Here is a 23,602-nt window from a genome sequence, read left to right on the forward strand (position 1 = left end):
AAGGGCAGGCAGGTTGCCTGATGCCTCCCCCATGCCCCTGTAATATGGGAGACAGGTAAGGGTGAGCTGGAACATGGTGGGAAGGCCACGTGCTGCATATTACGAGCCCCCCGCCCCATGCTGGTGGGTGAGGTGAGGGGTCAGGTGGAGGGGCTAAAATCCAGTCCTACTTCTCTTTAATAAATGTTCCTATAAAGAGCAGGGATTCCCATAGAGACAGCGCACTGCCAGCCAACACTGATTATGACAGAAATGGGTGAACCATTATTGAGAAATCATCTTAGCTGAAGAGTGCCAACTGCTCATGTGGAGCTGGCCAGATGCAGGAGAGGTGCTGAAAACAGTGGGAGGTTCAAAGCAACGTCGATGACTGAATCCCGCCAATCTTGGTGCCAAACTTGGCAGGTTTTTTTATTGGTTTCATTGATTGTCAAAGCCGGAAAAGAATCTCCCCCGCGATGAGCTGGTAATCCTACCGAGAGAGAGAGGGAGAGAATGATGGAGCCCTCAAAATAACTCTGCTACAAACAAGGCCTTGCCAAATCAATCTCAATGACAGCACACGGTAGATCAATGTGAAATTTGAACCATGTCATCTGCCCAATCCACAGGGGAAGTCACATCTTTCAGCAGTGGCCATGTTGGTTTGGAAAACAAAGTAGAAGAAATTGGAGTCAACATAACTCAAACGGTGGAGAAGGAGGCCATTTGGTTGTGCCTCATCTTTGCGAGAGCTTTCTAATTAATTCCACCCCCCTGCTCTTTCCCCTGTAAAGATTTTCCTTTTGATTATTTATCCAACTCCAGTTCAAAAGTCATTACTGAATCCGTTTTCACCACCCTTTGAGGTAGTTCATTCCAGATCATAACAGCTTTCTCCGAGAAAATTGCTTTAACAAATGTATTTTCGCATATATTTCTGAATTGAGTGTTTTGCACTCCAGAACTGACATAAGGCGTCATCTTTACCAGACACAAGGGGCTTCAGTTCATCACGAGATGTTAATCATCTGCACAACTGGTGCTGCAGCCCTGTCAGTAAATCATGAGCAGTGGAAGGTTATGTGCTATGTCTAGACAATTCCATTTATAATATTGTCACAGCTCATCATAATAATTTACTGAGCTTTGACGATATAATCTTTGGCTTAGGAATTGTTTCATTTTGCTGGATTACCTCAATAGAGATATGGGAAGGAAAGTAAAGAAAATTGGTCATTTAAAAGGGAAATCCTCATGTAATCTGTCAGATATACAAGATCCCTGAATTTAGTGGCATGAGAAAGCAACTGTACTGGAGAGGTAAGCTAACCACTTAACAGTCATGAGAGCTAAGTTACAAACAACCATGTATTGAATTTTTTTTTCATTCATGGGACATGGGCATCAGACAGCTTTTATTGCCCAGAGGGCATTTTTATGCCAATCAAGAATGGTTTTCACCAGACTTCTATTAAACTCTAATTTCACCATTTGCTGTTGTGGGATTTGAACCCTGGTTACCTAGAATACTATTTCAGTGACAATACCACTACACCACCATCTCCCTTCAAATGATTGATGAGCTGAAAGTTTTGTACACACTAACTGCAGTCTGTCTTCCTTTGATAGTCACTTCGATGGCACATCGAACTCCAACCCTGGGTCAGTCCACATCATTCATTGGAGGAGGAGGCAGCCAGGTTCCTTACCTATATCAGCAGTTCTCAGGTGGGTCTGATAACAGGTAACTTGAACTATAATGAACATGACTGCAGGGGCATCCATCAGCAAAGGCAGTCAAGAAAGAAAGAAGCAGCTTGCATTTATATAGCATCTTTTGTGACCTCAAGACATCCTGAAGTTCTTCATAGCAAATAAAGAATAAAGCCTTGATGTGTTGTTATGTAAGAAAATGGGGCAACCGATTTGGGCCCAAACAGCTCACTGCTTCACCTGCTTTAGATGTTTGCTGTTTTCTGCCATTTCAGGGAGCAACACCCCAAACACTCTTAATTGTAGCACCTTTCCTGTGACTCCTAATTCAACCGTCCACCTCTAACACCACGCCTCCCACTACCTCCCCAAGTTCCTATAATCTGGAGAATTCTCAGCACCCCTACTTTCTGATGCTGCTTTGGGCTGGCTGCAGTGACAGTGGATGGCCCCATACTGACTGCTTGTGGCTGACTGGGGTGTGTGTGAAGACTAGCTGGCTACCCGCTGGTGGCTGGCAGCAGAGTAGATGCTGGGTGCCTATCTGCAGGGCTATGCGCTGCTGGCTTTTTTTTTGCAAAAATATACTTTATTCATAAATCTTCAAAAACATTTCGAACCATTTCAAATCACCATTACAAAAATACAAACTGGTTCAACTTTTACAACATGAATCACAAGGTGTATCAGAACAAACAATGAATATTTCAATCATTGGCAGACATTCATTTTAATCTGTACAGCCTGAGGGGCTCTTTACAGTTCCCAGCCCCCCAGTGCACTGTGGCAGAAAGGTCTTAGGCAGCGACCCTTCCCCATTGCGCCTTTGTGGCGGCTGCCCCAAGCTTAACTGTGTCCCTCAGCATGTAGTCCTGGACCTTGGAATGTGCCAGTCTGCGACACTCGGTCGGGGACAACTGTTTGCGCTAGAAAACCAACAAGTTTCGGGCAGACCAAAGAGCGTCTTTCACCGAGTTGATGATCCTCCAGCTGCAGTTGATGTTTGTTTCAGTGTGTGTCCCTGGGAACAGTCCGTAGAGCACAGAGTCCTCTGTCACAGAACTGCTCGGGATGAACCTCGACAGAAACCACTGCATCTCTCTCCAGACCTTCTTCGCAAAGACACAATCTACAAGGAGGTGAACAACGGTCTCTTCCCCACCACAGCTACCTCGAGGGCAACGTGCAGAGGGGGTGAGACTCCTGGCGTGTAGGAAGGATCTTACAGGGAGGGCCTTTCTCACCACCAGCCAAGCTACATCTTGGTGTTTGTTGGAAAGTTCTGGTGATGAGGCATTCTGCCAAATGACTTTGTCAGTCTGCTCAGGGAACCGTCCCACAGGATCCACCCTCTCCTTTTCCCTCAGGGCCTTTAAGACGTTACGTGCCGACCACTGCCTGACGGACTTGTGGTCAAAGCTGTTTCTCTGCATAAATTTTCCCAAGAGGGACAGGTGGTACGGCACGGTCCAACTACTTGGAGCGTTCCGCGGCATCGTGGCCAGACCCATCCTTCGCAACACCAGGGACAGGTAGAACCTCAGCATGTAGTGACACTTGGTGTTTGCATACTGAGGGTCTACGCACCGCTTGGTGCAGCCGCACACAAAGGTGACCATCAGTATGAGGGCGATGTTGGGCACATTTTTTACCCTTTTATCTAGAGGCTTGTACATCGTGTCCCTGCGGACACGATCCATTTTCGACCTCCAGATAAAGCGGAAGATGGCTCGGGTGATCGCCACCACACAGGAGTGTGGAATGGGCCAGACCTGCGCCACGTACAGCAACAGCAAGAGTGCCTCACACCTGATGACCAGGTTCTTACCCGCAATGGAGAGGGAGCGTCGCTCCCACATGCCCAGTTTCCTTTGCACCATAGACACTCGCTCCTTCCAGTTTGTAACGCGTGCCCTGGTCCCTCCGAACCATATCCCCAGCACCTTCAGGCCATCAGCCCTGACAGTGAAGGGGACAAAGGATCGGTCAGCCCAGTTCCCAAAGAACATGGCCTCGCACTTCCCACGATTTACCTTGGCTCCCGAGGCCAGTTCGAACTGGTCGCAGATGTGGATAAGTCTGTGCACCGACAGCGGATCCGAGCAGAACACGGCAACATCGTCCATGTACAGGGAGACTTTGATCTGAGTGCCTCCACTACCTGGGATTGTCACTCCTCTTATGCCCGGATCCTTCCTGATGGACTCAGCAAAGGGTTCTATGCAACACACGAAAAGAACCGGCGAGAGAGGGCAGCCCTGCCTGACTCCAGATTTAATAGGAAAGCTATCTGATTCCCACCCATTGATTGAGACTGCACTACTGATATTAGTGTAGAGCAGTTGGATCCAATTGCGAATTCCCTCCCCAAACCCCATTTTGGAGAGCACATCCACCATGTAGGTGTGCGATATTCTGTCAAAGGCCTTCTCCTGATCTAGGCTGATGAGGCAGGTGTCCACACCCCTGTCCTGTACGTAGGCAATCGTATCCCTGAGCAGCTCGAGGCTGTCAGAGATCTTCCTGCCCGGCACAGTGCAGGTCTGGTCAGGGTGGATCACCAGTTCCAGAGCGGATTTGACCCAATTGGCGATGACCTTGGACAGAATTTTATAGTCCACATTCAACAGTGAAATGGGTCGCCAATTTCTAATTTCCTCCCTTTCCCCCTTGTGCTTGTAGATGAGGGTGATAATGCCTTTCCTCATGGATTCTGACATACTGCCGGCCAGGAGCATACTCTCGTACACTTCTAGCAGGTCTGGGCCGATCCAGTCCCACAGAGCCGAATACAACTCCGCCGGCAAGCCGTCGCTTCCGTGAGTTTTACTCTTCTCGAAGGACTCAAGGGCCTCAGTCAGTTCGTCAGAAGTTAGCGTTTTGTCCAGACTCTCCCGTATACTGTCGTCTAAGACCTCCGTGATAGAGGACAGGAAGGACTGGGTGGCCGTGCTGTCTGTGGGCTTCACGTCATATAATCCAGCATAGAAGGATTTGCTGATCCTCAAAATGTCAGATTGCAATGACTTTACTGAGCCGTCTTCTTCCTTCAGGCTGCTGATCACAGAGCTCTCTCTGTGTTCCTTTTGGAAGAAGAAACGTGAGCACGTCTCATCCTGCTCCACGGAGCGGACCCTGGAACGGAAGATGATCTTGGAGGCCTCCGAGGCAAAGAGCGAGGCTTGCTGGCTCTTCACCTCTTGGAGTTCCTCCTTGACATCGACCCCTATCGACCGCAGCCAGAGCAGATTCTGCATGTTTTTCTGGAGTCGGGACATTTCCCTCTGTTCCTTTCTAGTTTTCTGGGTGCCTTTGAGAACGAAAAACCTTTTGATGTTTCCCTTGATTGCTTCCCACCAGTGTGTCAGTGACTCAAAGTGGGGTTTCATGGTTCTCCAACCTTTGTAATCCCTCTTGAGCTCCTCAACGTTCTCTGGGGTCAGCAGTTGCACGTTTAGATTCCATGCCCCCCTGCCAACCCTCTGGTCCTTCTCTAAGTGACAGTCAGCCAGTAGGAGGCAGTGGTCAGAGAAAAACATTGGCTTGACGTCGGTGGATCTGACTGTGAATGCACGGTACACAAACAGGAAATCTATCCTGGAACGGATGGACCCGTCAGGCCGCAACCAGGTGTATCTACGCTGCGCTCCGTCTGCAGGGTCGCTGAAGACGTCGTGCAGCTTGGCATCCTTTACTGTTTCCATCAGGGATCTGGATGTAGCGTCCAATCTGCTGTCGGCCCTGCCGGATTGTCCAGCCGCATTGATGATGCAGTTGAAGTCACCGCCCAGAATGACCGGCCTGGAGGTCGCCAGCAGCAGTGGGAGCTGCTGAAAAACCTCCAGCCGCTCAGCCCCTTGTGACGGGGCGTAGATGTTAATTACCCGGAGTGGAGCATTCTTATACATTACGTCTGCTACGAGGAGGCGCCCGCCCACCACCTCCTTAACCTGGGAGACAGTGAAGCTGCCTCCCCGCAGCAGAATCCCCAAGCCGGAGGAACGAGAGCCGTTTCCTCCCGACCAGATCGATGGCCCATGGGACCACCATCGTGACCATTGACTGTAGGAGCTGAGGTGCGGTATCGCACACTCCTGCAGAAACAACAGGTCAGCTTTGACCTTGGCAAGGTAATCCAAGGTCGCAACACATCGCGTAGTAGATTTAATGCTACGCACATTTATGGATACAATCTTTACACCCATTTTAAAGTAGTTAGTCGCTTACCAAACCTGTTGTCTCTGAGATTTCCAGACCATTGGTCTGCTCCTTCATGCCCGTGGTGTGCTCAAATTGCTTCACTTAGGATGGGCTGAGGAAAGCGTCCTGAACCTCCCCATTGGAGATGTTCTGCTCGGGTGGCATCTGGGGGTCCGTGCAGAGAGCGGGGTTTGAAATGTCCTCTGTTGGAGAAGCTTCTCCAAACTCTCCCCCTCTGGGGCGTTGCTGCTCCTGGCTTCCCGGAGCTGGGGTGCGCTGAGCGCCTCACTGTTCCCAGATTCCTGGGGTTGTGGTACACTGGCCTCTTCGGGTTGTGGGCAAAGTTGGGGTGTGCTGGTCTCCTCATTGTCTCCAATGTTCTGGAACTTGGTTGTCTCGTCCTCCAACTCCCTAGCATTTTGCCGCTTCTTCTGTTGGCGCCGCCCTGGCACTTCTTCGTCCGAAGAGCTGCTGCTCTTGTTATCCGTGTCGGATAGGAGATGCCTCTTGACTCTTGTCTGGGAAGTGGCTTGGTTTCTTTTTAGCCCCTTCTTCCTTTTGGCTTTCACCAGCTGCCACTCCCCCTGCTGCTTTCCCACTGCTGCCTCCTCCTCCTCCGTTGATTCGCTCTCCTGAGGAGTGGGAGGTTCAGGGGGCAGTGCTGTTGATTGGCTGTCTGTTGCCCCAATCTTTTCCTCCACCTTGTCTCTCTCAGTGTCCTCCTTTGTCCCGTTGTTCTCCCTGGGGGCCTTGGTGGTTGGAGTGACACGAGGCATTTCTTCTGCTTCCCCCTCGTTGGCTTTGGCTGCCTGTGCATAAGCACGGCAACGTTTGGGGCAGGTCTTTTAGAGGTGACTTGCCTCACCACACAGGTTGCAGCACTTAGCCTGTTTACAATCTTTTGTCTAGTGCCCTTCCTGTTTGCAGTTCTTGCAGAGGACGGCACTGCAGTTGGCCGCCACATGACCAGACTTGCCGCATGGGCGACAAAGTTTGGGTTGCCCAGCATAGACAAGGTACCCACGGCTTCCACCGATAGCGTATCTGGAAGGGGGTTGGAAAACTGTTCCCTTACCGTCGGTCTTGAGTGTTACCTTAACCTGGCGTTTACATGTCCAGATCCCCAAATTATCTTTAACCTCAGTGCAGCTCCCAACATTATCGAAGTACCTGGTAAGGAAGGTGAGCTCGTCAGCGACAGGGACGTAGGGGTTGTACAGATGCACCGTCGCAACCCGTTCTCGTTCCAATGGCAGAGCAAAGAGCGGCTCCGCCGTCAGGATCTTCATTTCTGGCAGGTCTTTCTTTTCCTCAAACACCTTCAGGAGTTTGACACAAGCTGCCACGTGCTTGAAGGTCACATCAAAGAAACCAGCGCTGGAGAAATCCTGTAGGCAGTAGATCTCCGCAGCCTCGAAACCACACAGCTTGAATAGGATCCTCTTAGTGAAGAAGGTCCTATCCATTCCTGTTCCTTGCTCGCTGCCCTTCACCATGACTCTGATGGTGTTAGGTACCCCATGGTAAGGGGTTTGACTGGTTATAGCCATTGCTCTTTCCCTGGCAGAAACGCGATGAAGGTCTCTCCCCTGCCAGGTAAGTGCTGCTGGCTGGCTGCTGATCAGTTAGTGTGAACTTGCTGGGATGCCTGTGAATGTTTGGCTCTATCACGTGTAACTACAATGGGTAGCTGCATCTTACTTCGGGTAACTGTACCATATCATCTCTGAATTAATGCAAAGTTACTGAAAACTGACAGATCAAGTCTGATTAGGATACCTGAATGTCCACTGAGGACTGAGTCCATGAGTAATTAATAATGTTCTTAAATTATGCATTTTAATTAGGAACTGATTGGCAATAGAATTTGAATATCAAGGATTCTGCTATGAACTGTGCTAAATTAAGACTGACAGCTCTATTAGTGCTTTCCAGCCATGTTATAATTCAGTTTGGCTAGGTGGCAGTTTGATATGTCTAGCTCGATTATTTATGTGTCAAACCTTTTAGTATGTTGCATGAATTTTCTCCAGATGGGCTAAATTACTGTACCAAATGTGATTGGATCTCGTGTGTCAGAATATCAGTCTGGCCTGGACTGTTTGGCCCTTTCCATGCTTCTTTCCATGTGCCTCTTCCAGCTGTACTTCTGTCTGAGACCAAATTCGATGAAGGCACATTTGGAATCTCAGTAAGAAGCTGAAATAGTTTTGCAAAAAGGCAGGGAAAAGATTTTGCAAAGAAACAGGTTCCAAACTGTCCTTTCACCCCGGGTTCAAATCCATGCGCCCAAGAATGAGGTGAAAGCTCCCCCTCCTCTCAAGCTTCATGAGACCCATTCAAAATGAGGTTGGTGCAATCTCAAACAATCCCTAGTGAATGTCCACAGCCTGAGGCAGGGTACACAAACAATCACTTGCTTCTCATCGTGTACCTTTGCTGATTTTTAAAAACCTACAGAATTTTTCCCTCATCTTTGCTCAGAACAGCCTATAACCTGGCAGCCGTTATATTCTTGCAGAGTCTATGCAAATAGATGACATGGTAAAGTAGTGTTGAATTCAAGAGTGACTAACTGTGACTTTGCGCTGCATCTGAGATTGTACCTAGCCTGGGAATGCCGGATGTTGGCAATGGCTGTCCACAGTGGAATGAGTTCCAAAACTTTGAGCAACAGAAATTCAACCCATAGGACATTCAGATATGTGCAGTAGAGGTTTCATGAGATGGAGCAAAACAATGGTAACTGGGCCATCAGCGTTAGCATATCATTCCTTCACCAACCAGCACCAGCAGGTATGGTGACAACCCACATGGCACAATTTCAACTCCAGGGTAGAATTTTACGGTTCCCCCACCGGCAGATTTGCAGGCGGATGGGGCCTAGCTGAGATTTTACAGGGAGTGGACGAGGCCTATGGCGGCCTGCCCTGGCCCCAGCTGAGGGCCTAAAATGACCAATTGAGGGCCCCTTTCTGCCTGGCCACAGTTTTAAGACCAGTGGGAGGAGGTCAGGGACAGGGTGGAGGCCCAGTAGGTTAGCCTGCTCGGGCCTCTGGTGGGAAGGATGGAAGGGGTCGCCTCCATCCTGTGTTCCCTCTCCTATTGTGGGGCTTCCCTGGAAAGGTGTGCTCTCCCTGGGTGTCCCCTCCCCACCAAAAAAGAAAAACCAGTAAAACTTGTCCGGACTGGTCTTGTATACCTTAAAGTGGAATTCCAATATTACTGGTGCCAGTATTGCTGACTTTCACCAGAAGTTGAAAATTTTTAACTGGTTTTTCTTTCTGCAGCCCAGCCCTGACCCCATCACCAGAACCGCCCCCCCCCCCCCAAACCCACCCACCCACAACCCCCACCAACCCCCGCCAACCTTCCCCACAACTGCTTCAGCCTCCTCTCCTGGCCTAGACAGACCTGTATCCTGGGCTCCCAGCACTTTGTTCTATGGGACCTGGTGTAGTCCCAGCCGCTGCCATCATTCCCGGTTTGTCTTAAGCATGAGTGACATGCTAGCCATATATATACTGTGGCTACAAGAGCAGGTCAGAGGCTGGGAATTCTGCGGTGAGGGCAAAGCAGCCGCTTGATTGGCACCCCATCCACAAACATTCACTCCCTCCACCATCAATGTACAGTGGCAGCAGTGTGTACCATCTACAAGATGCACCACAGCAACTTACCCAGGCTCATTCGACAGCATCTTCTAAACCCACGACTGCTACCATCTAAAAGGACAAGAGCAGCAGGTGCATGGGAACACCACTACCTGGAGGTTCCCCTCCAAGTCACTCACCATCCTGACTTGGAAATACTTTGCTGTTCCTTCCCTGTTGGTGGGTCAAAATCCTGGAACTCCCTTCCTAAGAGCACAGTGGGTGTACCTACACCACATGGACTGTAGCGGTTCAAGAAGGCAGCTCACCACCACCTTCTTGAGGCAATTAGGGATGGGCAATAAATACTGGCCTAGCCAGCAATGCACACATCGCATGAATGAATTTTTTAAAAATGATGTCACGGGTCTTTGCAATTCTGTCTTTGTACCTGGGGAGAGTGGCCACTATCATGGGCTCAGAAAGCAGAAATGGAAGGAGTACATGAAGGCCTTTACCAATGGCCTGCACACTCTTAATAACATCTTAAATAGGATGCATGATATACCAGCCTTGGCCCCATTGATTTTCAGCAAAGTATCCTCCAGCTCATTGCTACCAAGGGGTTATATGTGGGCCATGAGAGAGATGATTGTAAAAGGGGACATCAAAGTGGGGACTCAGCTCAGAGCACATCCACATTTCATCCATTTTCCCCACCTCAGTCAGTAGCACCATGCTGCATCCTGTCCCAATGGCTGAGTCTGTCCCTGCATAGGTTCAAGTGAAGCAAGGTTGGCAGAGCCCACATAGGCTGCAAAACCTAGAGGACATCGGTCAAGAGGATCCCAGCAACCAGAACATGGATCTGAACAGTCGGCCTCTCCCCTGGTGAAACCACCGGGGTTTCTGAGAGGTGTCATCAGTCATGTTTTATGTGGGTACCTCTTGTTTCTGAGCAGCCAGCTGCTAACTCTGCTTCAAGGTGTGATGAGATCAGGCAGAGTGGACTGTCAGAGAGGAAAGCATTGTGATGTCCAAAGTACAGATCAGACCTTTGAACCTCCAAGGTGTGTGAAGTAAGCCCTTAGCACAAAGTGTGTGAACTAAGCCTTTCACACAAGCAGGTAAGAAAGTAGCTATGAGTACTGAGTACTTATTGACATATTTCCTTGTCACGGCTTCAGCCCCCTCAATTGCCGCTTTCATTGGCAACTTCCAAGAGGCTCAGAAAGCCTGTGGATCTGCAGTTAAATTGCAAAACCCACGTTTATATCGCTGTAACTGTTGAAATTGACACCTTCCTCTCACAAGGGGTTTGCTCATGCACGGTCTAACGTGCTGTAGTCAAATGCGGATGTCGGTAGGTTACAGCCGGCTTCTTGACCTGCTCACATGTTCCAGGATGTTACCTGTACATTCCCATATCTGCACACAAGCTCATGTTCTCACCCATTTAAAAATTCCCCCTTTGTTTCTGGTGGTCAATGAGTGTCGTGTATGTTGTAGTATGTGTCTGCATGCCATTGTAATGTAAAGGTGCTTGGCAGAGCAAGGATTAATGTGGGACTGGAGAATAGCACTGCCCATGGTATGATGTATGGAGTCACATGGTAATAGACTGAGAGAACAGTCTAGCGAGAACACTCTGGAAGCAGCCTGCATTGAGGTAGCAGCACCATGCATGACAGTAACCCGGGACCTGTAAGTAATTAAAGATTAACAATAAATGGCTCATGTTGAAACATACAACTCTCAAGATCTTTTCATTGAGACACCACAACTGGAACAAACCCATTCCAGGTAATTCTGTTTTTGTTTTCCATAACACAACATGGTGATCAGTGGTGATAATACAACATTGTATAATCAGTTTAACTTGAGATTTGTGGGATAACCTCATAGTATTTGAATTTTCTCATCATGAACATATTTTCAGTTGAATTGTATGGCAGAAAAATACTTTCCAAGTACACCCTTATATAGGGTGCTTCACTTTATAGGTAACTAAAGTTAAAATGAGAGTTTTTTGCCAGGTTTGTTGTACTGTGGTGTTTTCCCCTTGTAGTTCTGAAGTCTCTCCTTAACCGCTCTAGAGGAGAAGATTGCATTCCTGGTGCATTATTTAGTTAGTTATTTGAACAGCTGGATACTGAAATTGTAGGGAGTGGATTCTGGCTACTGAAATAGGATTAGCAAGTGTCTTCACATCTGCATAATGTCAGCTTCATCTGCTGTGATGGATAACAGATATCACTGAAGGCAGATCACTGGGGTGAGTGCCATTGTATGATTCAGGCTTACTTCGTTGAGCCTTCATACATAGGCAGCAGCCAGCAAGTTGGCTGGAACAAGCTGCATGACACATAGAGACAAGAGTAGCCCATTCAGCCTCTCGAACTTGCTCCACCAATTTACTACATCATGCTTGAACTGTACCTCAGCTCCATTTACCTGCCCTTTCTCCCCATCATTTGTTAACCTGACAGCAAATCTCAGTCTGAAACATTTTAATTAACCCTGCAGCTAGAGACATCTGGGGGGAATGTTTATGTGAAAACATTGCTCCCTGTCTTCACTTCCAGCTGGCTTAGTTCTATTTGTTAAGATTATCCCCATTTGTTCTAGATTCTCCCACCAGAGGAAATATTTTCCCTGTATTTACCCTATCTAATCCCTTCACGATTATAAACACCTTGGGCTGGTTTCCTCTGAAGGAGGCTGGATGGTCGAACCAGGAAACTTCCCGACTCAGCAGACCTGTCTGTTATACAAAGGCCCCCGCCGGCCATATTTTTGTTCCTCGGGCGGGATGGCATCGAGATGAGGCAGGCTCAAGGTGGTAATGGAGGGGAGGGTGGCGAGGCCAGCAGGGTGGAATGTCCACCTCTGGGATATCAGCCCAGTTTTAATGATGAATGTCAGGTCCTGACACCCTCACCTCACCCCCACCCTCTTGAACCCCACAAGCACCCCCATGCCACCTCATACCCCCTCCATACTCCATGCCTCTCATACCCTCTATGTCCCCCATGCACCTCACAAGCTCCCCTAGCCACTCCATTTCCTCCATAGACTCCATGCCACCTCATTTAAAGGGCAGGCATTTAAAGGGATATTTCAGAACACAGAGTATATACATTCCAGTGAGAAAGAAAAATTCCAAGGGGAGGACCCACCATCTGTGGTTAGCTAAAAAATTTAAAGACAGTATCAAACTTAAAGAAAAAAAGCATATAATTATGCAAAGCTTTGTGGCAGGTCAGGAGACTGGAAAGAATATAAAGAACAGCAAAGAATGACAAAAAGATGAATAAGGAGGGAAAAGTTAGAGTATAAGGGGAAGCTAGCTAGTAATATAAAGAGGGATAATAAGGGTTTCTATAGATATTTAAATAAGAAAGGAGTTAACAAAGTGAGCATTGGCCCTATAGAAAGTGTGTCTGGGGAATTGATCATGGAAAGTAGTGAGATGGCGGATGAATTAAACAGCTATTTTGCTTCGGTTTTCACTGTTGAGGACACAAATAATGTCCCATAAATAGCTGTAAATCAGGAAATGGAAGGGAGGGAGAACTCAGGTAAATTACAAACACCAGGGAAGAGGCATTGAGCAAATTGTTGGGGCTGCGGGCTGACAAATCCCCAGGTCTGGAAGGACTTCACCCGAAGGTCTTGAAAGAAGAGACTAATGAAATAGTTGATGCACTGGTTTTAATTTTCCAAAATTCCCTAGATTCGGGGAAGGTTTCATTAGATTGGAAAATAGAAAATATAACTCCTTTATTCAAAAAGAGAGGGAGACAGAAAGCAGGAAACAATAGGCCAGTTAGCCTAACATCTGTCATAGGAAAAATGTTAGAAGCTTTTATTAAAGATTTTATCGCAGAGCACTTAGAAAAATTCAAGGCAATTTTCAAGGCAGAGTCATGTTAAACCAATTTATTGGAGCTCTTTGAAGGAATCATGTGCTGCAGATAAAGGGGAGCCGGTGGATGCCCTGTGCTTAGATTTCCAGAAGGCATTTGATAAGGTGCCACATCAAAGGTTATTGCGGAAAATAAAAGCTCATTGTGTAGGGGGTAACATATTGGCATGGATAGAAGATTGGCTAGCTAATAGGAAGCAGAGAGTTGGCATAAATGGGTCTTTTTCTGGTTGGCAGGATGTGATGAGTGGTGTGCCACACGGATCAGTACTGGAGCCTCAACTTTTTACAATTTATATAAATGACTTGGATGAAGCGACTGAAGGGATGGTGGCTAAATTTGCTGATGACACAAAGATAGGTAGGAAAGTAAATTATGAAGAGGACATAAGGAGACTACGAAGTGACATAGATAGGTTAAATGAGTGGACAAAGATCTGACAAATGGAGTATAATGTGGGCAAATGTGAAATCATTCATTTTGACAGGAAGAATAAAAAAGAAGCTTATTATCTAAATGATGAGAGATTGCAGAGTTCTAAGATTCAGAAGGAACTGGGTGTCCTAGTGCATGAATCATAAAAGGTTAGGATGCAGGTACAGCAGATAATTAGGAAAGCTAATAGAATGTCATCATTTATTATGAGGAGAATTAATTACAAAAGTAGGGAGGTTATGTTTCAGTTGTATAGGGCATTGCTGCGATCACATCTGGAGTATTGTGTACAGTACCGGTCTCCTTATTTAAAGAAAGATGTAAATGCGTTAGAAGCAGTTCAGAGAAGGTTTACTAGATTAACACCAGGAATAGGTGGGTTGTGTTATGAGGAAAGCTTGGACAGGTTAGGCTTGTATCCACTGGAATTTAGAAGAGCAAGAGGTGATTTCATTGAAAGCTTTAAGAACCTGAGGGGTCTTGACATGGTGGACGTGGAGGGGATGTTTCCTCTTGTGGGAGAATCTAGAACTAGGGGTCACTGTTTAAAAATAAGGGGTCTCTCATTTAAATTTAAATTAAATAGGAGAAATTTTTTCTCTCAGAGGGTTGTGAGTCATTGGAACTCTCTTACTAAAAAGGCAGTGGAAGCAGAGTCTTTGAATATTTTTAGGGCAGAGCTAGATAGATTCTTGATTAACAAGGAGATGAAAGGTTATCAGGGGTAGGCAGGACTGTGGGGTTAAGGTTACATTCAGATCAGCCATGATCTTATTGAATCATGGAGCAGGCTCTAAGGGCCGAATGGCCTTCTCCTGCTCCTAATTCATATATTCATATATTCATGCCCTATGCCCCCTCCATGGTCCCCAAGTATCCTCCACTGTCACTCACCCAGTATCTATTCTGGGCAGAGCTTAGGAGCTATGTCTTTGAAATGGAATAGAACTATCATTCAAACCCACTTCATAATAAAAAAAACTCTTATTCAAAAAAGCCATTCAAATATTTAAATTCCCTCAAGAGGTCAATCTGTTGTAAAAACAAACAAATAAAAAAAACCAAAACAAATAACCACATTTTAAAATAACCAAACCAGCATCATTTGTTTTTTCCCTCTGAGGGAACAATGCAGATCATTTTTTTCAATTTTAAAGGACTGTGAATATTGAAAATACTTCAGGTCGTGACACCTAAGAGTTCCCAAGCAGTGTTTATTCAGTTTTGAATGCATAACAGCACCTTTTCCTTATGCAAAAAGTACTCTAATGCATCTCAACATTTACGCAATGCTGATCAACCGTTGCAGGATGCAATCCTATAATTAATTACTGCAGTACAAACATATCTAACTTTACAATATAGCATCTAACCATTGAAACTGAAATAACAGTTCTTTTTTGTATTTCAAAGCCCAACAATGAAAGAATTCTAGGGGCAAGTGACTTGGGATTGGGGTTCCCCCATGGTTCACGACTCCCCTGGAGTGCTGTGAACTATGATTTCTTACAGAGTCTCCACAAAAATTGCAGGAGTGATTCGAAATGTCCAGGCTGCAATGGAGCTGGCAAGGATGGGAATGTTGAGCTACTATCACCTTTATCCTATGCCAGCAAAAATTGCCAGAAATGGAAATGGGGGCAGGAATCCTACCCGCCAGTCTGCACATCCCGGCAAAAATCCAGGCTCTTGTTTTGATCGCCTCTCAACTCAAAGGAACATGAATCAAGTCATTGTAACTTTTCATTATACACTAAGCCCTAGTGTCATTCTGGTGAACCTGGAGTGTACCTCCTGGCAATGCCAGTATATCCTTCCTGAGCTGCAATGCCCAATACTGAATGCAGTACTGCAGATGGGGCCTGACCAGGAACCATCCATTCAACTGAAGTAACACCTCCTCACCTTTTGTACCCAGCTCCCTTGCAATAAAGGCCAACATTCCATTAGCCTGCACAATTGCTTCTTCTACCTGTGCACTAGCTTTGAGTGATGTAACCTTAACCCCACAGTCCTGCCTACCCCTGATAACCTTTCATCTCCTTGTTAATCAAGAATCTATCTAGCTCTGCCCTAAAAATATTCAAAGACTCTGCTTCCACTGCCTTTTTAGTATGAGAGTGATGTATGTACATGGCATCACCCATCTTTCACAAATATTTCCTTCCAGCTGATTAGTATCAGTCTAATACCTGCCAGCTCTCTCCTCATAGCCAATTCAATGAGCTGGATTTTCCACTGCTACAATGGGGGAAGTGGTGGAAAAATGAGCCAGTGGACATATTGCCGTCTCACCACCTTGGTCAAGCCTTTTAAGTCCAGGAGACTACAGTAATTGGGAAAAGTTTGGATGCGACTCTACCTTCAGAATCTTTGCAAACGACTAAGGTGGTAAATTCTCTGTAAATATGTTCATCTTGGATTCTTTGAATTTGGACAAGTATTTGTTTGTAGGAACAAAGGAACAGGAGTAGGCCATTCAGCCCATCGATCCTGTTCCACCATTCTAATCATGGCTGATCATCTACCTCAATGCCATTTTCTCAATTATCCCCATATCCCTTGAATATATCTAGAAATTTATCAATTTCTGTCTTAGAGATGCTCAGTGATTGAGCTTCCACAGCCTACTGGGATAGAGAATTCCAAAGATTCACCACCCTCTGAGTGAAGAAATTCCTCCTCATCTCAGTCTTAAATGTCTTTCCCCTTATTCTGGAACTGTGTCCCCTGGTTCTAGACTCACCAGCTAGGGGAAACATCCTATCCACATCTACCTTGTCATGCCCTGTAAGAATTTTGTAAGTTTCAATGAGATCTTATTCTTCAAAACTCTAGATTATCTAGGCCCAGTTTCCTCAATCTCTCCTCATAAAACGATCCTGCCATCTCAGTATTTAGTCTGGTAAACGTTCAATGAACTTCCTCTATAATCTATAAATATATCCTTCCTTAGATAAGGAGATCAAAACTGTACACAATACTCCAGGTGTGGTCTCAGCAAAGCTCGATGTAATCACAGCCAGGGAGGTGGGGCATAGTGGTGTTGTCATGGGACTAGTATTCCAGGGACCCAGGGTAATGTTCTGGGGACCTGGGTTCAAATCATGCCACAGCAGATGGTGCAATTTGAATTCTGTAAAAATCTAGAATTAATAGTCTGATGGTGCATTGTTGTAAAAACCCATTTTATGCCCTTAAGGGGAGGAAATCTGCTGGCCTACCTGTGACTCCAGACCCATAAGCAATGTGGCTGCCTCTGAACAAGGGCAATTAGGGATGAGCAATGAATGCTGGCTGAGCCAGTGAAACCCAGACCCCATGAATGAATTAAAAAAAAACGCAAATCCCCTTGTGATGAAGGCCAACATACCATTTGCCTTCCTAATTGCTTGCTGTGCCTGCATGCTAGCTTTTAGTGAGCATAGTGTAGAACATTATTGTTAGAGTGTAGAACATTATTGTTAGAAAATGCAAGGTAAACTCATCAGAGTCTGCCCCACTGCAAAAGTCCCTGTGAACTTGCAGCAATGAGCTGCGGGACTTTTCCCTCCGTCACGTTTGGTAATACATTTTTGGTGTTCGGGTTCTCTACTGGTTCTAGTTCAGATTCCTCCATCTGAGGCAATTGGTTTTCATTTACTAGGCAACTTTAAATCTGTCTGCTTGTAAGACTAACCCTACTTGTGGCTTTATACCACTTGAGATTTCCATTCCCCCTTAGGAAATTTCCCATGTTAATAGCAGCCAGGACTTTCAGCCATTTTGCTGGGTTTTTTTGACATTTGAGGGATGACCAGATAATTCCCTGATGCTTTGCTGAATTGTCCAATGCAATGCAGAGGTGGATAACTAAACAATGCTGCAAGTGAGCACAGCTAAAGGGGCAAACACAAGACAAACACTGAAAAGTATGCAAACCCTCCAAGTGCTGCTGGTTTGGTGAAGAATGATAAAAATCCCTGGGAAACCTAAAATTATAGTCTGGGAGCTGGAACTTGTTTTGAAGTGCTTTTGGGACTGCGAACCACTCCCTAGGCAAGAAGGGAGGCATGGGAAGAGGGAATACAGTGGTTCAGCACAGCAATAGCAGAAAGAAGCTGGCAGGGTACCAGAACAAGATTAAGTGATATTAAAAAGGTTTGCAGATGAAGAGATTGTGTTTAAATATCAAGAGGGGTGTGGAACCTACAGAGGAAAGTCACAGAGCAGTTTGATTGCAGCACGGGAGAAACTCAGGGGCCTGTGTTCCTGAGCCTGTGGCCTGGGATTTTCCAATCGGACTTGGAAGTAGGAGGAGGTATGATTGGTGCTCACCCTCCAGTATGAGCACTGAACATGCTGTAATATTGATCATATTGGTAAATCCACTATACACAATAGAAATCGTTCTCTGCTTGCTGTCGATGTGGTGAGGAGCAGCCAGAAAGCCCACCACTCCCTGCCCTGCCAATCCTACACAGTCCCACTTGGATTTTGACATCAAAATTGCCGAAAGTCTTTTCAGTTAGATCCCTGGCAGACTCAGAAAACTTTCATCATGTCAGTTTGATCTGAATTCAAGCTTGGGTCCCAGAGGTGCAAGAACAGTGCAGTAGCCCACTTTGCTACTCAACCCCATGTTCAAAAATAAAGAAGCAATGGAATGGAGAGGTGGTTTGTAATTTCGAATCTAAAGCTCATTAGCAGTAAACTTCTAAGTGCTTTGGGATGCCAATATATAATTGACCCGAGTTCCTCCCTTCCTTTTCAAAGTAGGCCAATGTGTAGTATAATTAATCACTTCTTCCAGTTGGATCAAATTAATTACATGTGCATGTCAGAGCAGACAGCTGGCTGGCCATTGTGTAACCCTGTGTTTAAAAAAATATAGTTCGACAGAAAGGAAATGGCAGGAGATCAACAACAACAGGCAGGGGGGAAGCAATCTGACCTTCACATTGAAACAGTCTCTTGACAAAGACACAGCTCAGCTTCAGGGAATTTAACTGAATGAAACACAGAGACAGTAGGAAAGCAGGGCTAGGAGCCACTCAGAAACACACTGACCATCAATCTAAAGGTGTTTTTTTACCTGATGTTAACACTGTGAGTTACTGCTGCAGACTATCAGTTGCAGATCTTCACTGGTTGAGAATGCAGGTCACAGAGTTTGGTTTACAGTGCTGTAGCCCTCTCTGATCCAAGCTCAAAATTCATGCCAGCTGAGTGTGAATTGATGCTCACAAAGTGTGAAAGGTCTTCTTTTGCCAATTTCACTTTGAAGGAGTTATATGTCAGGAACGCATGCCTGATCTTAACTCCCTCCTTGCCTGGTGGAAACTGACTCAGAAGGGCAGTTACAATGAGCGCAACGACATAACCCCTTTGAGCTCACTCTCTCCCCACCGGATCCCCATGTAAGTTAGCTTTCTTTTGGTTCACTGAAAATGTTGCAGCAATTAAGGCCATTAATATATAAGCAGGCTGATGACTTGTTGCTATGTTGCAGTTTTTGAATAATTATACGGCCTCTAAACAGCAAAGTTCAGAGCTGGCACAATTGGACAAACAGGACTAGACTTTACTTGGCATCTGGCCTGAATTGTACCTGACTCTAGGTGCAAGATATTCCTTTCCCTTGAACCTTGAAGAGTGTGAAAATTCAGCTGAAAGAATTTTCAATAATAATCTTAACAGTATCACAGTAATGGTGTCACTCTTCCCTGAACTGCATATGCTATTATTCTCAAAACTGGTGAAGTCACCTGCTATATTTCAAGCTCAGCCTAGATAATTTCTCTTGTATAAACATACGGAACCCATAGGTAAGCCCTGCGATTGGAATTGCAAACTCACATGGGTGGTGCACAGGTGAACAATGAACCCTCTTATTATTAATGAGAAATAGGCAGGGATTTCACAACATCTCACATCGCCTCAGACGATAGTTAATATTGACTTTTTTGGATGCTTTTATAATAAGATAAGCTATCTATGAAAGAGGATTATTCATGATTAGAGCTAAATAAGGAAGCATATAGGAAAAGCAAAATATTGAAGCCAGCTAAAATCAGCAACCTGGAGACAGTTCACAGAGGGTTAAGTTGGCCAAACAACCAGATGAGATACTTTGAAGACTTGTTTTCTAAATGTTATAGAATCAACACTGGAAGAGACCATTTGGCCCATTGTATTTCTGCTAACTCTTCCACTGGAGTTGTCTAATCTAAATCAATTGTCCTGCTCTTTCTCCATATTCTTCTACATTCTTACTTTTAAAATACTTATCTAATTTCCTTTTGAGTTGTGTTTATAGTTTATAGTGACTTGTAAAAAATTGCATCATGGGATTCTTCTACTTACCCTCTTCACTCTTACAGGTGAATTAATGCTGTTCTTGGTCTCCCACTAAGTGGAATCAAACTTTCCCTACTTCTCAAAATCTTTAAGAATTTTGAAATCTCTATTAAATCCCCTCCCCCCCACCCCTTGTTAGTCCTCTACGTTCAAGTGAAGATAATCCTAATTTTTAAACCTTGCTTTCAGGTGTCATTCTAGTCAATCTTTTCTGTATCCTTCCCATGACTCTAATAACCTTATTAATAATAAAATGGCCAGAACTTCATATGATATTCCAGTTGTGGGAAACCAAGATCTTGCACAAATCCAATGTCTCTTTTGCTGATGTAAGGCTGAAATATTAACTGTTTTTCTTGCCGCAGACGCTGCCAGACCCAACAAGTGCTTTCCAGCATTTTCTGTTTTGATTTCATATTTCCAGCATCCATAGTATATTTCTTTAGTCAATTTTTTTCTCCTTCCATTCCTTTCATTTTCTATTTAATGCTTTCCAGAATTCCATTTACCTTCTCGTTTTCTTTCCCACTTGCATTTATGGGTGGGTCTTGTGGCATTGTGGGGGGGGGGGGGGGGGGGGGGGGTTGTGGTGGTGGTGGTGGTGGTACCCTGCCCTCCATGCCAGAAACATCTGTGTTCAAGCCCCAGCCTGGTTGTTATGACCAAGGAAAGTGTGTTCATAACATGGCCAAACACACTGAACAACAACCTGTAAATCCTTTCACCACATGCCAGTGGTGATTGTAGAAGCCAGGGAGACTCCTTGTCAGTTATGTGATGGAAAAACAATTGGAGCCTTGAGCATCACTACCCGTAGCTGCAGACTGCAACATGCAGGTTGCCAAGGCAACTCAGACTCCCCGAGTGAATCAGAACACACCACCATCACTGCTTGTATTTTCCACCTTTAAAGCATTTGGCTCTGCCACCATTTCAGGTACACTCTTTTCACTGTGCTTTCTCCAAAAATGAACTACTTGTCATTTATCTGCATTTTCTGTACTGGACATGGGCTGCCATATGGAAAGTAAGAGCAGTTAGGTACCCCAGCAGAGGGAGAGAGAGAGAGAGACAGCCTTGCAGCAGTTCACTTTACCTTCAGTTTGGCACTCAGTGACTTACCTACAAGGCTGCAGTTGCATCAGGTTTTGGGACTCCTTTACTGCTGTCCCCACCTTGTTGGTGCAGCAGCTTCTTCTTGGAAGCAGGAATCCCGCTAATGCATACATTGTGTGCCCTGTCCCAGGGAAATTGGTTGGGGTAGGGTCTGTATCTCAGGGGTAGGTGAATGTTCCACCTCACTGGATGTCCATCCCAAAGGGGTTAGCCCCAACCTGTGTCATTAAAATCAATATAATAAAAGCTCTGAAGAAAAGTCATATGGACTTGAAACATTAACTCGGTTTCTCTCTCCACAGATGCTGTCAGACCTGCTGAGTTTTTCCAGCATTTTCTGTTTATTTTTATTTCAGATTTCCAGCATCTGCAGTATTTTGCTTTTATCTTAGTGTTTTAATTAAAATTGGCTTTTTTAAAAGTGTTGGATTTTTTATTGAATGCATAGCTTTCATTACAATTCTGGCATTTTAACAAACTAAAAGAAACAGTACAAAAAAAAGGGAAAATGTGGGCAAATAATTCTATTTTTGTCACATTGAGACTATTTTGCAAGACAGTTCTTGGAATCATTCAGCACAGACAGAAGCCATTCAGCTCACCCTCTGAATATCTCTTTGGCAGGGCGATCCAATTAGTCCCAGTCTCCTGCTTCTTTCCCATAGCCCTGCAATTATTTCTTTCCCTTGAAGTATTTGTTGAATTTCTTTTTGAAAATTATTATGTAAACAAAGATCACCCCACCTCTACTCTGGTTTATTTTGCAAATTACCTTAAACTTATGCCCTCTGGTTACCGATCCTTCTGTTAATGGGAGCAGTTCCTCCCTATTTACTCCATCAAAATGCCTCATATGAAAGCCTTTATAAAATTTTCTCTGCTATAAGGAGACCAACCCCAACTTCTCACATCTCTGCATAGAACTGAAGTTCCCCATCCAAGGTCCCATTCTAGTGAATCGCCTCTGTATCCTCTCCAAGACCCTGTCAATTCACCAAGAGCAGTACTCCTGTAGTTGAGAATTCTCCAAAATACAAATTGTTTTCACTTCTTCATTTCCATACACCTTTGATGCTTTAAAGGGAGTGCAATTCATCATTCTTACTGTGAAATAAATGTTGCTATTCTCTTACCATGTGTGTCAAAGAAAAATAGCATTGTAGACTATAGAGGGTTAACTGGTCAAATGAGTGCCCATAGAGAATACTCACTGTCATTGATTCCTGCATGTTTGCAGGATTTTGTGAACGCTTGTGTATTGTTCTCTCACCGTAATCATCACATTATCATTATACCTAGCTTCCAGGCAACAAGGCAAACAAATGGACTTTGTATGTTCTGCTATGCTACTTCCCCAAGCAAACACAAAATTCCTTTTCTCCCGACCTGATTGAAATCTACTTTGTGCCCCATCAACGGCAGCATTCAGAACTCCCAATTCTCAAGGGAGGATTGCCAAAAAGAAAAGGATTTGCCCATGTGCTTTGAATTTAATATTTTTAATATCTTTGCACCGGACATAGAGCGGCATTCATTCAACAGTGAGTACCATTGTGATAACCTGGGGGATCTGTCTTCCCTGGTTCGTTACAGAGCAATGAGTCAGGAATGTGATGGAATACTCTCCACTTACCTGGATGAGTGCAGCTCTATCAACACTCAATAAGCTTGACACTGTCCTGGACAAAGTGGCCCATTTGATTGGCACCCCATCTACCACTCCAACAGCCACTCCCTCCACCACCGATGCTCAGTGACAGCAGTGTGTACCATATACAAGATGCACTGCAGCCACTCAACATGGCTTCTTTAACAGTATCTTCCAAACCCACGACCACTACCATCTAGAAGGACAAGGGCAGCAGATGAATGGGAACACCTTCACCTGGAAGTTCCCCTCCAAGCCATTCACCATCCTGACTTGGAAATATATCGCTGTTCCTTCATGGTTGCTGGGTCAAAATCCTGGAATTCCCTCCCTAACAGCACTGTGGGTGTACCTACACCACATGGACTGCAGTGGTTCAAGAAGGCAGCTCACCACCACCTTCTCAAGGGCAACTAAGGATGGGCAATAAATGGTGGTCTAGCCAGCGATGCCCACATCCAAAGAACCAATAAATAAATAAATAATGTGGGAAAGAATTGACTTGGCCTGAGACTCCCACCAACTCCCCCCACACCCCTTCCCCCTGCCTAAATAATCCACGCTTATCAATCCATTGCTTCTGGGATGGGATTGGTTTGGGATTAATGGGATGGTCCAGAAAACAGCATCTGTCATGAAGGAAGGAG

The 23,602-nt window shown here is 45.4% G+C and overlaps 1 protein-coding gene across 2 annotated transcripts in view; it reads left to right on the forward strand.

Annotated features, from left to right (window-relative positions):
- Nucleotides 1–1,638: 1,638 nt before the first annotated feature.
- The window catches only part of LOC121278154 (methyltransferase-like protein 24), a 106,780-nt gene continuing 84,816 nt past the window's right edge, over nucleotides 1,639–23,602 (forward strand). For both annotated transcript variants that reach the window (XM_041188270.1, XM_041188271.1), the window contains exon 1: nucleotides 1,639–1,710. The gene's annotated coding sequence lies outside the window, so the exon portion shown is untranslated. The remainder of the gene's footprint in view (nucleotides 1,711–23,602) is intronic.

The sequence above is a fragment of the Carcharodon carcharias genome, chromosome 5 (genome assembly GCF_017639515.1).
Source record: "Carcharodon carcharias isolate sCarCar2 chromosome 5, sCarCar2.pri, whole genome shotgun sequence".
Taxonomy (NCBI): domain Eukaryota; kingdom Metazoa; phylum Chordata; class Chondrichthyes; order Lamniformes; family Lamnidae; genus Carcharodon; species Carcharodon carcharias.